This window comes from Platichthys flesus, chromosome 22, assembly GCF_949316205.1.
Source record: "Platichthys flesus chromosome 22, fPlaFle2.1, whole genome shotgun sequence".
Lineage (NCBI taxonomy): Eukaryota > Metazoa > Chordata > Actinopteri > Pleuronectiformes > Pleuronectidae > Platichthys > Platichthys flesus.
Genome location: NC_084966.1, coordinates 15,735,542 through 15,748,041, shown reverse-complemented (window position 1 = coordinate 15,748,041; position 12,500 = coordinate 15,735,542). Strand labels below are relative to the sequence as shown.

Here is a 12,500-nt window from a genome sequence, read left to right as displayed (position 1 = left end):
CCACCCGCTTCAGCCCCGCCCTCTCAAGAGCCACGCTCTTGATGACCCCTCCGCCCCCCTGTTTAAAATATGGGCTGGAGAGGAACGGCAGCCTCATCACAGACGCTCTTGAGTCGCATACGAGTGTGGTCTTATCAAATAGCAGGAACCACGCGTTGAGCACCTCCTGGAAGAACCGCGGCAGATGTGCATATGCCGCTGCGTCCTGCATCTGCAACAAATTGTCTTTACTCAAGAGACCAAATGTGCTCAGCCACTGGCTGAAGTGGCCTTTCCAGGCCGCCTCCCGACTTGCATCCCTAAATTTACCTATCAATTTAGTTCGTAACGCAGTTCTTTTTGCGAGTACGTCCATCAATCCTAGCCCACCCTGATCTTTGACCCTTATCAGCGTTCTATGCGCAATACTGGCTGCTTTGCTCCTCCAAATAAAGTCTCTAACGACTTTTGCAATCTTCTGCTCAGCCCAAGTCGGAAGCGCACAAGTGCTCAATGCATGGTTCACCTGCGACAAAACTAGAGCATTGGTGACAGCCACCCTTCCCCTTAAAAGCAAACCCCTAGCCCTCCACATACACAGGGTCTTTTGCATACGTCCAATAACATCTTTCCACGTCAAATCATCGCATTCATTCTCATCACTTCCAACATACACTCCGAGCACTTTTCTTTTATTCTCTACTACTTTGAATCCCCATTTGTTATTTAGATCTTTGTTCCTACCCATCCCCATTATTTCAGACTTTTCCATATTAATTTTTGCTCCTGAAGCTCTCTCATAAGTTTCTATATGTTTCAACACTATATCTACATCACTCTCACTTTTAACCATTACATTAATATCATCCGCATACTGCATTACGCTAATTTTTCCCTTACCTATTCCACACACTCTTTTATCATTAGCAATTAAAGCCGCCAACGGCTCCGCCACCATGCTGTAGAGCAGTGCTGACATTGGGCAGCCCTGCCTCACTGACCTCTTGACATCAAAGGAGTCAGTCAGAACACCGTTACATTTTATTTTACTCTTAGCCCCCCCATAAAGCAATCCCACCCACCCCCTTAATTTAGTCCCAAATCCAAGTTTCTCTAGTACCCTCCCCAAAAAAACCTGATCCACCCTATCAAACGCTTTATTTAAATCAATCCCCAGCCACAATCCTCCCTCCTCTTCCATATCTCTTACTACCTGTTTTATTGTTATTATTGAATCCCCAATGTCCCTCCCTGGAATACTATACGCTTGAGTTGGACCTATTACTGAACCTATTACCTCCCTTATTCTATTCGCAAGTATTTTAGCAATTATTTTATAGTCAGTGTTGAGTAGACTGATTGGCCTATAGTTATCAAGATTTTTGTTATCTCCCTTATTTTTATAAAAAATCGTTATTATGCCTAATCCCATACTCTCAGGGAGCCAGCCTGTTTTCTCTACATACTTGCAGAGTTTTTCAACCACCGGAGCCAGAATTTCCTTAAAGCCGACGTAAAACTCGGCTGTCAGACCATCACTCCCCGGGCTCTTATTTTTGTTTAGTCCATCAATAGCACTATATATCTCTTGTACAGAAAATTCACAATCGCACCAAACACTATCCTCCCTACTTAAAGTTTTCTTTAGTGCCTCTAAGGCCTCTCCTACACTATCTTTATCACATGCATCTTTTTTAAATAAACACTCATAATAATCCCTAACTACTTTTAATATCTCTTCCTTATCAGTTACTATTTGACCATTATTATCTAATACTTCCTTTATCTCAGTTTTATTTTGTTTTTGTTTTTCCAAACCCAGGAAAAAGGCCGTGCTCCTTTCCCCTTCGTACATATATTGAATCCTGCTTCTAATAGCAGCCCCTCTACACTTTGCTACCTGTAAGGCACTCAATTTTTCTTTTAAATCCACATATTTTTCCGTACATATATTACCCTCCTCATCTAACAGTTTAATTTCCTCATTTAGTTGTTTTCTCAAATGATCCTCCTCTGCATTTTCCCTTTTCCTTTTTTCTATACCATACCTGACACATTTGTTTTTAATTCTTATTTTCACACTCTCCCACCACACACTCATATTCTCATCATCATTCCATTCATCCATCATTCTCTTCATAAAAAACCCCATGCTCTTCATAAACACAACATCTCCCAAAAAGCTGGCATTAAAACACCAAGGCCTCTGGTTAACACTCCCTTCCCTCCCTCCCACCTCTAACCTAATCCCCGCATGGTCACTCCAAGTATTATTAATGTATTCCACACTCTTAATTATTTTAACTTTTCTACTTTGTACTAACGCAAAGTCAATTCTACTCTGTTTAAGAGTATTTGCAACAAGTTGCCTTCTTGAAAAAACCCTTTTCCACGGGTGTAGGACTCTCCATATGTCAACCAATTGATTGTTCTCCATTAAATCCCTAAGGGTTCGCCTAGTGCTGTCCCCTTTAAATGTATTGTTACTCGATAAATCAGATTGAGTCAAAATAACATTAAAATCCCCCACAATCATACAATTAGAGTTGCACCACACATTCAAACCAGCCAAAAAAACCCTCCTCTCCTTCTCCCCATTGGGTGCATGTAAATTAATTATTCTAAGTTCCCTCCCCTCATAAACACAGTCAACAACTAACAACCTCCCCTCTAAATCTCTATGAACTAAATTAATCCCCGTTATTTTAGCACTATTAAAGCAAATCGCCACTCCCCTGGCCCTGGGAGTCCCTTCTGAAAAATAAACCTGGCCTTTCCACTGCTTTCTACTTATATTAAGTAGGTTGTCATCCCATCTAGTCTCCTGCAAACACAGAATATCAGCTCTCATATCCAATATGGCATTTCTTTTATATTCTGTTCTCAAACCGTTAGCATTCAGAGAAAAAATAACCAAGGCCATAAATAATAAAAATAAAATAAGGAAAAAACCAACGAGAAAGAGCAAACTAGCACATTAACCTTCATTAACATTAACGATTCTTGTTCTTCTTCCCACTCCCCTCCGTTTTTTGCTTTGCAGACAGCCTTTTTTTCGCCTCCCTTAGCTCCTCCATGTCCATATCACTCCCCGAGCTCCCCTCCCTCACAGTTTTATCAACAGAATCCCCACTCTCCCCCACCTCATCATTGCCCCAAGTCGTTTTAAGTACAGTTTTCCCCGTTCCATCCCCAAACATTCTTACCCCTTCCCGTTTTTCACCTCTGCCTCTTACGCTCCTGTCTCCCAGCCGCCGCGGCAGGCCCTTGCTCAGCTCTCCCTTCAGGCCCAGGTCTGCAGGCTGGCCCGAGGTGAGCTCCTCCTCCAGCAAAGTGGGGTAATCTTTCCCCCCAGAGGCACCGTCCTGGTCCATGCTCGCGCCCATACCCTCATTCTCTCCCTCCTCGTCCTCACCACCACCACCGTCCGGCGCACCCGGTTCGCCACTATCCGACTTGCTGCCGTCCTCCTCCGCTTCCTCCTCCACTGAGCATATGCAGTCTCTCTCTCTCCTCTGGCACATCCGACATTTTGCCACCCCTGTGGCGCACTCCCGGGCATAGTGGCCTTGACATCCGCATTTGTGGCAGGTGAAGTCCGGGCACTCACGCAGGATGTGGCCAGGCTGCATGCAACTCCTACACACCTTCATTTGACGGTCATGGATCACTCTGAAATATTCAACACCCGTTGCCGTGTTGAATTTCGTGGAATACGGCAAGGATTGCACAAGCTCATTAAATTTTACCCGTACAATCCTTGTTCCATCGGCTATATTGGTGCCCGGCCACATCCTCCTCTTAATGGACGAAAGCGCCCGGACTCCCCACCCACTTAGTTTGTCAAGGATTTCCTCGTCAGATGTGTACGCTGGCAGGGTGAGAAAAGAAACCACCAGCTCATCATTGCATAGTTCTTTGGCAATTATCCTAGTATTGTGTATTTTAAAGCCGTCAAGCAGACGGTCCTTCCCCCTCTCTCCGCATACCGTCACCTCCAGCTTCCCGAGGGCCAGCACTCTACAAGCCCTTATTTCACCGCACACAACCGCCATAGCCTTCATTACTTCGCCTATAGGTATAACGTCCCCGCATTGCTCCACGCATACCGTCAGCCGCCTTTCATACTTGCGCTCTGTCTTCCTTATCCCGTCAACTGTTTCTCCTCCAGCCACCTGCTCTTGCCCGTCTCCAGCCGCCTTGCTGTTTCCGTCTCCCCCGCTCTCTCCTTCTCTCCTTTCTCCTCCCGAATCCTCCGCCATGCTCCTTCCTCCTCTCAACCCGCCAGCTTCTCCCTTTTTCTTTCCGTCCTCCTCCACCTCACGTCCTGCTCCATTCTCCGTCCCTCCAGCTAGCTGCCCGCCGGCACTCATTTCTCCCGGTGGCTTCGCCGAAGCTAGGCCCCGGATCACTCCAGCCTCCACAGTAGCAAAAGAACAAAAAAAGACTGGAAAAGTATAGATATATATATATATATATATATATATATTAACTCAGGGCGATCCCCCAACAGTCTATGACTGCGGGGGACGAAAAAAAACACAAAATAACTGGGTTGTGAAGCCAGATAACAACACTCCAAAAAATTCTCTCCACCAGAACAAACAATTCACCATGCGGCTGTCCAAAAAACACTACGTACTCCGACACTGTAGGGGGTGCCAGGTTGGTGTGGCCTTAAGCGAATGAGTCCACCCTCTGAACCTTATTTATACATGTAAATAAGTCAGGTAAAAGTGGAAAAAAGCTTACAGAACCTGGTATTCCCAGGCAGTCTCCCATCCAAGTACTAACCAGGTTCGACCCTGCTTAGCTTCCGAGATCAGACGAGATCGGGTGTATTCAGGTTGGTGTGGCCGTAAGCGAATGAGTCCACCCTCTGAACCTTATTTATACATGTAAATAAGTCAGGTAAAAGTGGAAAAAAGCTTACAGAACCTGGTATTCCCAGGCAGTCTCCCATCGAAGTACTAACCAGGCCCGACCCTGCTTAGCTTCCTAGATCAGACGAGATCGGGCGTATACAGGTTGGTGTGGCCGTAAGCGAACGAGTCCACCCTCTGAACCTTATTTATACATGTAAATACGTCAGGTAAGACTGGAAAAAAGCTTACAGTACCTGGTATTCCCAGGCAGTCTCCCATCCAAGTACTAACCAGGCCCGACCCTGCTTAGCTTCCGAGAACAGACGAGATCGGGCGTATTCAGGTTGGTTTGGCCGTAAGCGATTGAGTCCACCCTCTGAACCTTATTTATAGATGTAAATACGTCAGGTAAAAGTGGAAAAAAGCTTACAGCACCTGGTATTCCAAGGCAGTCTCCCATCCAAGTACTAACCAGGCCCGACCCTGCTTAGCTTCCGAGATCAGACGAGATCGGGCGTATTCAGGTTGGTGTGGCCGTAAGCGAATGAGTTCACCCTCTGAACCTTATTTATACATGTAAATAAGTCAGGTAAAATTGGAAAAAAGCTTACAGAACCTGGTATTCCCAGGCAGTCTCCCATCCAAGTACTAACCAGGCCCGACCCTGCTTAGCTTCCGAGATCAGACGAGATCGGGCGTATTTAGGTTGGTGTGGCCGTAAGCGAGTGAGTCCTCCCTCTGAACCTTATTTATACATGTAAATACGTCAGGTAAAAGTGGAAAAAAGCTTACAGCACCTGGTATTCCCAGGCAGTCTCCCATCCAAGTACTAACCAGGACCGACCCTGCTTAGCTTCCGAGATCAGACGAGATCGGTGGTATTCAGGTTGGTGTGGCCGTAAGCGTTTGAGTCCACCCTCTGAACCTTATTTATACATGTAAATACGTCTAGTAAAAGTGTAAAAAAGCTTACAGCACCTGGTATTCCCAGGCAGTCTCCCATCCAAGTACTAACCAGGCCCGACCCTGCTTAGCTTCCGAGATCAGACGAGATCGGGCATATTTTTTTTTTTTTTTTTTTTTATTATCAAAAATACCAATTTATATATACAAACGACATTCATCTGTAAATATTTACACAAAACAATGACATACACACAGGAATCACATTCATGTTAAGGGATAACAAAACTCAAAAAATGATAAAAAAGAAAGAAAAATAAATCACTTAATAATAACACGTGCGCCTGATAAACATAGCGGCACACTCAGAAATTAAATGCTAGTTTCCCTTCCGATGTTACAGATATAAAGCCACACCCGTCAATAAAACATTCAGCAAAGTCCTCAGCACCATATTTAAAGATCAAACCCACATTTCTCCTGACAACCGATTCAAACAAATCCCACACATGCACCTTTTTCCTCTCAAAATGAGCAAGATTCCTTCTTGACATAATAGCATACCTTACATGGCTTAACACAAAATTAAACAAACGAACATTCACATCTTTCCTTTTCCCATTTACTCCAAACAGCAACATTTTGTTCCATTCATGTGCCTTTACATAACCCATTTCCCAGTTTTTAAACAGCATATCTTTTAACTTCAAAACAAACCTACGTAGACATTCACATCGGATATATATATGTAACAAGTCTTCTGGCTCAGTTTCACACACGTCACATTCTCTTTTGTTCTCTTTGTTAATCTGATGCAGCACCGTGTTTACATAGATCCTGTTGTGTCTCGTCATGAAGTCATTGTTTTCACATTCTATTGCATTATATTTGATTTGGAGGTTTTCCCATATCAACTGTACATTCATACCTGGCAGAACCCTCTCCCACATTTGTTCTGATGCCGGTCTTTTCAACAGTTTCGCTATCAGTTCTAAATATATGTTTTTTACTTTTAATTCTTTAAACTCTTTATTTGCGTCATTTTTAACAAACACTAGTTTAGGTAAAGGTCCATCCCCTGTCCTCACACACTCTCTCTCAATCAAATACCTCCAGTCTACAGGCATACTCCCCTTAATTATATCATACATTTTTACAATCATATCTCTCATAGCATCCTCATCCCATTCTCTTGCGCAGTCTACCATTGCCTGCCCAGGCAGAAACCCAGGCACAAACTCATAGACCATGTCCTTTACTTGCCTAATTCCTGCATCCATGAAATCCTTATTGTATAGCATTTTGTTGTTAGTCTGTATTATAGGATTGAGAAAAACGGGTTTATTCATTACTTCGGTTACATTACTACAGTTGTATGATATGTTGGGTAGGAATTCTCCCCACGCTCTGAACACCTCTTGGTAGAAAGAAGGCACTTTTTCATACATTGGTTCTTTCAAAACCATAAGCAGACTATTCTCTCCACATCTACCAGCCATCTGAACATACATTTTAAAGAATTGTTTCCACCCATAGTCATTCACATCATGGAGATACTTCTTCACTGTTTTAACCCTCAGTGCTTTACGTTTTGTGTCAATGTCCACCAGTTTTAGCCCTCCCTCACTGTACCCTGCTATCAACGTTTTGTGGGATATCCTCGCACCCTTCCCATCCCACAAGAAGTTTGAAGTCAGCTGATTTAATTCAGATAGAACCCATACCGGAAGATCTAGTGCGCCCAAAACATACACACATTTGGATAATAATAAGGAATTAACAACTATTACCTTACCTTTTAATTTCAATTTCCTCTGCTTCCATGCATTTAAAGTGTGTTTTATCTTATTTATCACTCTTGCCCAAGTGATATCTCTTGCTTCCTTTTCGTTTGGACCTATGTTTACTCCTAAAACTTTGATGCAGTCCACCACTCTAAATGCAATCATACTGTCAACCCTATCCCCCTCCTGACCTATACACGTTAGTTCCGATTTTTCTATATTCACTTTAGCCCCTGCTGCCCTCCCATATGTTCCCATGTGTTTCATAATTATATTGATGCTGTCCATATTTTCTACTGTTATTGTCATGTCATCCGCATATTGTTGAATTATATTAATTTTCTCACCTGGTATTTGTATTCCTTTTATATTACTATCTTTTTTTATAAGGACAGCAAAGGGTTCGATAGACATGCTATACAACAGTGCTGATAAAGGACAGCCCTGTCTCACTGACCTCTCCAAAGCAAAGGTGTCTGTCATCAGACCATTACATTTGACCCTACTCTTAGCTTCCTTATACAGCAGCCTGATCCAACTCACTATTCTATCCCCAAACCCAAATTCTTTCATAGTCCGAAACAAGAACTCATGCTCCACTCTATCAAAAGCCTTATTCAAATCTACACTCAACACAATCCCAGACTGTTCTTTCATGTGCCTAACAACGTCCCTCACTGTCCCTATTATATCTGCTATGTCTCTCCCTTCGACACTATATGCCTGTGTCGGTGATATTATTCCTCCCATTACCTTCTTAATCCTATACGCTAAAACCCTTGTTAATATCTTATAGTCACTATTCAATAAACTAATTGGCCTATAATTCCCTAACTCCAACCTACTCCCCTTATTTTTAAATAATATTGTGATTACCCCAGTAGCCATGGATTCTGGAACCAGTTGTCCCTCTTCCATGCTTTGATATATCATTAGCAGTATGGGTGCCAACACATCAGCAAACTCTTTGTAGAATTCACTGCTCAGGCCATCTGAACCAGGGCTTTTATTGTTTTTTGCATTTTTAATTGCTATTTGTATTTCTTCTACTGTAATCTCTCTGTCACACATGTCTTGCTCGTCTGCTGATATCCTTGCATCCACACCACTCAAGACCTCATCAATACATACTTTTTCTGTATTCCCTTTTTTATACAAGTTTTTATAGAAGCCTTCCACTGTATTCAAGATGCTAACCAAATCATTTACCTTCTCCCCATTTTCATTCTATAGTTCGTTTATATAATTATTTTCCTACTTATTTTTTTCCAGGTTTAGAAAGTACGCTGTGCACCTTTCCCCCTCTACAGCATACTGTACTCTACTCCTTACTATCGCCCCATCACATTTATTTTTCTCACAATCTTTTAGTTGCCTTCTCATCTTCAGATAATTTTGTATATTATAATTTCCATCTTTGTCTGCTTTCCCTGCTTCTTCGTTTAATTTATTTTGTATCTCTTTCTCTACCTGATCCATTCTGAAGTTCTTTTGCTTGGAATAGTATATGCTTTTCTTTTTAACTTTTTCTTTCAAATTTTCCCACCAAATACAAATATTATCTTTGTTTAATCTGTTCTCTATTTCTTCTTTGATACATTTTGCTATCATCTCTTTATATAAATCCTCTCTTAATAAGCTGTTGTTTAGGCACCACATTCCTCCACCTACATTCCTTATACATACGTCCTTTAACCTCAGCGACAGGATTGCATGATCACTAAGAGTGGTAAAATTATATTTCACCTCTTTTATTTGGCTGACAATGTTTTCCTTAACTAGGACGAGGTATTTTCTACTCTGTCTAAGGGTCCCCATAACCACCTGCCTCCGCGAAAACACTTTTCGTTCTGCATTTTCCTCCCTCCATACGTCCACCATTTTGTGTTCTGCCATCATGCTTTTCAAAAAGTTCCTTGACCCATCATACCTGTATTTTACATTATTTGAATAATCTAGTCTTGATAATTTTACATTATAGTCACCAACCATCATACAATCTCCCGTGCACAGAACCTCCAAGTCCTCAAAAAAACCCTTTCTCAGTTCCTCCACGTTTGGTGCATAGATATTGATTAATTTGTATGTGTTTTTATTGTGGACAAATTCTATCGCTATCACACGTCCATTCCCTCCACAAAAGGTTTGCTTGACACCACTAACAGACCTCTCTCTGACAAGGATTGCCACTCCACATGCCTTCGCACTCCCATTGTCTATAAATATGGGCCCTTTCCAAATCTTTCCAAGGGTTTCCACAAGTTCATTATCCCAATGCGTTTCTTGAAGGCACAGTATGTCAGATTTACAGAGTTCAATCGTTCTTTCTATTTTGATCATGTTCCTCAGGCCGTTTGCATTTAAGGATGTTATTATGACCATAGTAATGGTGAAAAGAAAAACACAGCTTTCCAGAGATGCTCGATTGTTCATACCTTCCGCTCTTTTGGCTCCCTTTTGTCCCTCTTTTTGCTCATTCTCTTCCTGCTGGCTTTCACCGCCTCGTAGTCCATCGACTCTCCTTCTCCCGATGTTCTTGTCTCCACCACCTCCATGCTCGAATCGTCTGGCTCCTTAGGTGAAGCAGCCGCAGCAGCAGCAGCAGCCCCGCCGTCCCTTGGAGCCTCACTGCAATCCGGGGCCTCCACCTCTCCTGGTCGGTCGCCTCTTCGTTCACTCGCCCGGGCTGAGGGAGTTTTGGGCGCTTTGCTAGCACCTTCCTCCATACTTTGCCCGGATGCTCCTCCCGTCATGCAACCCGTCTCACCGGACACTCCATCCGCACTGCTGCCGATGGTGGATGGGGTAATTTCACCCCCGCTGGCAGCTCCGGTGTCCTCGTCCTGCTGTCGTTGCTCCTCCTCGGACCAGGAAACGCGCTCGTCGCCGCCGGCTGGCTCCGCGTCCACCGTCCTCTCCTCTCCGCGCTTCCCCTCCTGCAAGTCACACTCCCTAGCATAGTGTCCCTGGCGCTTGCATTTATAACAGGTGAAGTCTGGGCATTCTCTCAAAATATGTCCTGGCTGGATGCACAGCCTGCAGACCTTCACCTGCCTGTCATGAATTACACGGAAGTACTCCCCTCCGTCTAGTGTCTCGAACTTTGCTGAGTAGGGCAGCGACTGTACAAGTTCAGTAAATTGTACTTTACAGAACCTTGTCCCGTCCACCACGTCTGTCCCAGGCCATTTCCTTCTTTTGATGGGCGAAATCGCCCTCACGCCCCACGTTGAGAGTTTCTGCCTAATTTCAGCATCAGTGATATAAGATGGCAAGTTTAGAAATGAAACAACAATTTCATTGCTGCGAACTTCCTTGGCAGTCACCCGAGTGTTTTCGATTTTGAAGCCATCTAATAACCTTGTCTTGCCCTTTCCCTCCTGCATGGTGATCTCGTAAGTGTTCATACTTTTGACCCTGCATGCCAGAACAATCCCACACTTTTCCTTGATTTCCCGCAACAGTTCCATCATGGTAATGTAATCCTCACCGACGGGCTCTACAATCAATGTCAGCTCCTTTTTATAGCCACAATCACCCTCACTTTCACCCTGTCTCTCTTTATCTCTCCTACCATTCGCCGTGCTTGCTTTATCAATAGGCCTAATTACGGAATTGATCTCCTGGGTTATTCCTTTCTCGCTGGCTTCAATATTTCCAGAATCATTCTCCCGTTCTACATGTGCCAAACTGTCCTTAACTTCCATGTTTTCCTTCACAAGTTCTTCCCCCCAATCACTAGAAGCATAATCAATATCGGGTTCTGCATTAATCAAAGTGGCCTTACCTTCTATTTTGTCATTTATCAAATTATCCATCCAATCACAGAAAGTATGAAACAATCCCCCAAACAGCCAGGCTGCAGGGGAAATGAATCACACATAAAACTATCACAAATGCACCTTATGCCTCACAAGCACACGCGGTCCCAACAAACACTCGACTGCTCTCTGCTCTCTGCTCACTTCCTGCTTGCACACCTGAACGGGATCAGACGAGATCAGGCGTGTTCAGGGTGGTATGGCCGTAAGCGAATGAGTCCACCCTCTGAACCTTATTTATACATGTAAATACGTCAGGTAAAAGAAGAAAAAAGCTTGCAGCACCTGGTATTCCCAGGAAGTCTCCCATCCAAGTACTAACCAGGCCCGACCCTGCTTAGCTTCCGAGATCAGAGGAGATCGGGCGTATTCAGGTTGGTGTGGCCGTAAGCGTTTGAGTCCACCCTCTGAACCTTATTTATACATGTAAATACGTCAGGTAAAAGTGGAAAAAAACTTACAGCACCTGGTATTCCCAGGCAGTCTCCCATCCAAGTACTAACCAGGCCCGACCCTGCTTAGCTTTCGAGATCAGACGAGATCGGGAATATTCAGGTTGGTGTGGCCGTAAGCAAAAGAGTCAACCCTCTGACCCTTATTTATACATGTAAATACGTCAGGTAAAAGAAGAAAAAAGCTTACAGCACCTGGTATTCCCAGGCAGTCTCCCATCCAAGTACTAACCAGGCCCGACCCTGCTTAGCTTCCGAGATCAGACGAGATCGGGCATATTCAGGTTGGTGTGGCCGTAAGCGAATGAGTCCACCCTCTGAACCTTATTTATACATGTAAATAAGTCAGGTAAAAGTGGAAAAAAGCTTACAGAACCTGGTATTCCCAGGCAGTCTCCCATCCAAGTACTAACCAGGCCCGACCCTGCTTAGCTTCCAGGATCAGACGAGATCGGGGGTATACAGGTTGGTGTGGCCGTAAGCGAACAAGTCCACCCTCTGAACCTTATTTATACATGTAAATACGTCAGGTAAGACTGGAAAAAGGATCACAGCACCTGGTATTCCCAGGCAGTCTCCCATCCAAGTACTAACCAGGCCCGACCCTGCTTAGCTTCCGAGATCAGACGAGATCGGGCGTATTCAGGTTGGTGTTGCTGTAAGCGAATGAGTCCACCCTCTGAACCTTATTTATAC

The 12,500-nt window shown here is 43.8% G+C and overlaps 8 non-coding genes and 3 pseudogenes across 8 annotated transcripts; all 11 read right to left on the bottom strand.

Moving 5' to 3' along the window:
- Positions 1-4,724: 4,724 nt before the first annotated feature.
- On the bottom strand, positions 4,725-4,843 carry LOC133937458 (5S ribosomal RNA; annotated as a pseudogene).
- Positions 4,844-4,905: 62 nt separating this feature from the next.
- LOC133939734 (5S ribosomal RNA) lies at positions 4,906-5,024 on the bottom strand (annotated as a pseudogene).
- A 62-nt stretch (positions 5,025-5,086) lies between these two features.
- LOC133934217 (5S ribosomal RNA) lies at positions 5,087-5,205 on the bottom strand. The gene has a single exon (XR_009912410.1). It is a non-coding gene; the product is annotated as a 5S ribosomal RNA (ribosomal RNA).
- A 62-nt stretch (positions 5,206-5,267) lies between these two features.
- On the bottom strand, positions 5,268-5,386 carry LOC133945500 (5S ribosomal RNA). Its single transcript, XR_009917237.1, has one exon. It is a non-coding gene; the product is annotated as a 5S ribosomal RNA (ribosomal RNA).
- Positions 5,387-5,448: 62 nt separating this feature from the next.
- On the bottom strand, positions 5,449-5,567 carry LOC133935947 (5S ribosomal RNA). Its single transcript, XR_009914068.1, has one exon. It is a non-coding gene; the product is annotated as a 5S ribosomal RNA (ribosomal RNA).
- A 62-nt stretch (positions 5,568-5,629) lies between these two features.
- Positions 5,630-5,748, bottom strand: LOC133936606 (5S ribosomal RNA). The gene has a single exon (XR_009914692.1). It is a non-coding gene; the product is annotated as a 5S ribosomal RNA (ribosomal RNA).
- A 5,877-nt stretch (positions 5,749-11,625) lies between these two features.
- LOC133947980 (5S ribosomal RNA) lies at positions 11,626-11,744 on the bottom strand. Its single transcript, XR_009919602.1, has one exon. It is a non-coding gene; the product is annotated as a 5S ribosomal RNA (ribosomal RNA).
- A 62-nt stretch (positions 11,745-11,806) lies between these two features.
- LOC133934952 (5S ribosomal RNA) lies at positions 11,807-11,925 on the bottom strand. The gene has a single exon (XR_009913115.1). It is a non-coding gene; the product is annotated as a 5S ribosomal RNA (ribosomal RNA).
- A 62-nt stretch (positions 11,926-11,987) lies between these two features.
- On the bottom strand, positions 11,988-12,106 carry LOC133944811 (5S ribosomal RNA). The gene has a single exon (XR_009916583.1). It is a non-coding gene; the product is annotated as a 5S ribosomal RNA (ribosomal RNA).
- Positions 12,107-12,168: 62 nt separating this feature from the next.
- LOC133941140 (5S ribosomal RNA) lies at positions 12,169-12,287 on the bottom strand (annotated as a pseudogene).
- Positions 12,288-12,349: 62 nt separating this feature from the next.
- On the bottom strand, positions 12,350-12,468 carry LOC133934056 (5S ribosomal RNA). Its single transcript, XR_009912258.1, has one exon. It is a non-coding gene; the product is annotated as a 5S ribosomal RNA (ribosomal RNA).
- Between the last annotated feature and the right edge of the window lie 32 nt (positions 12,469-12,500).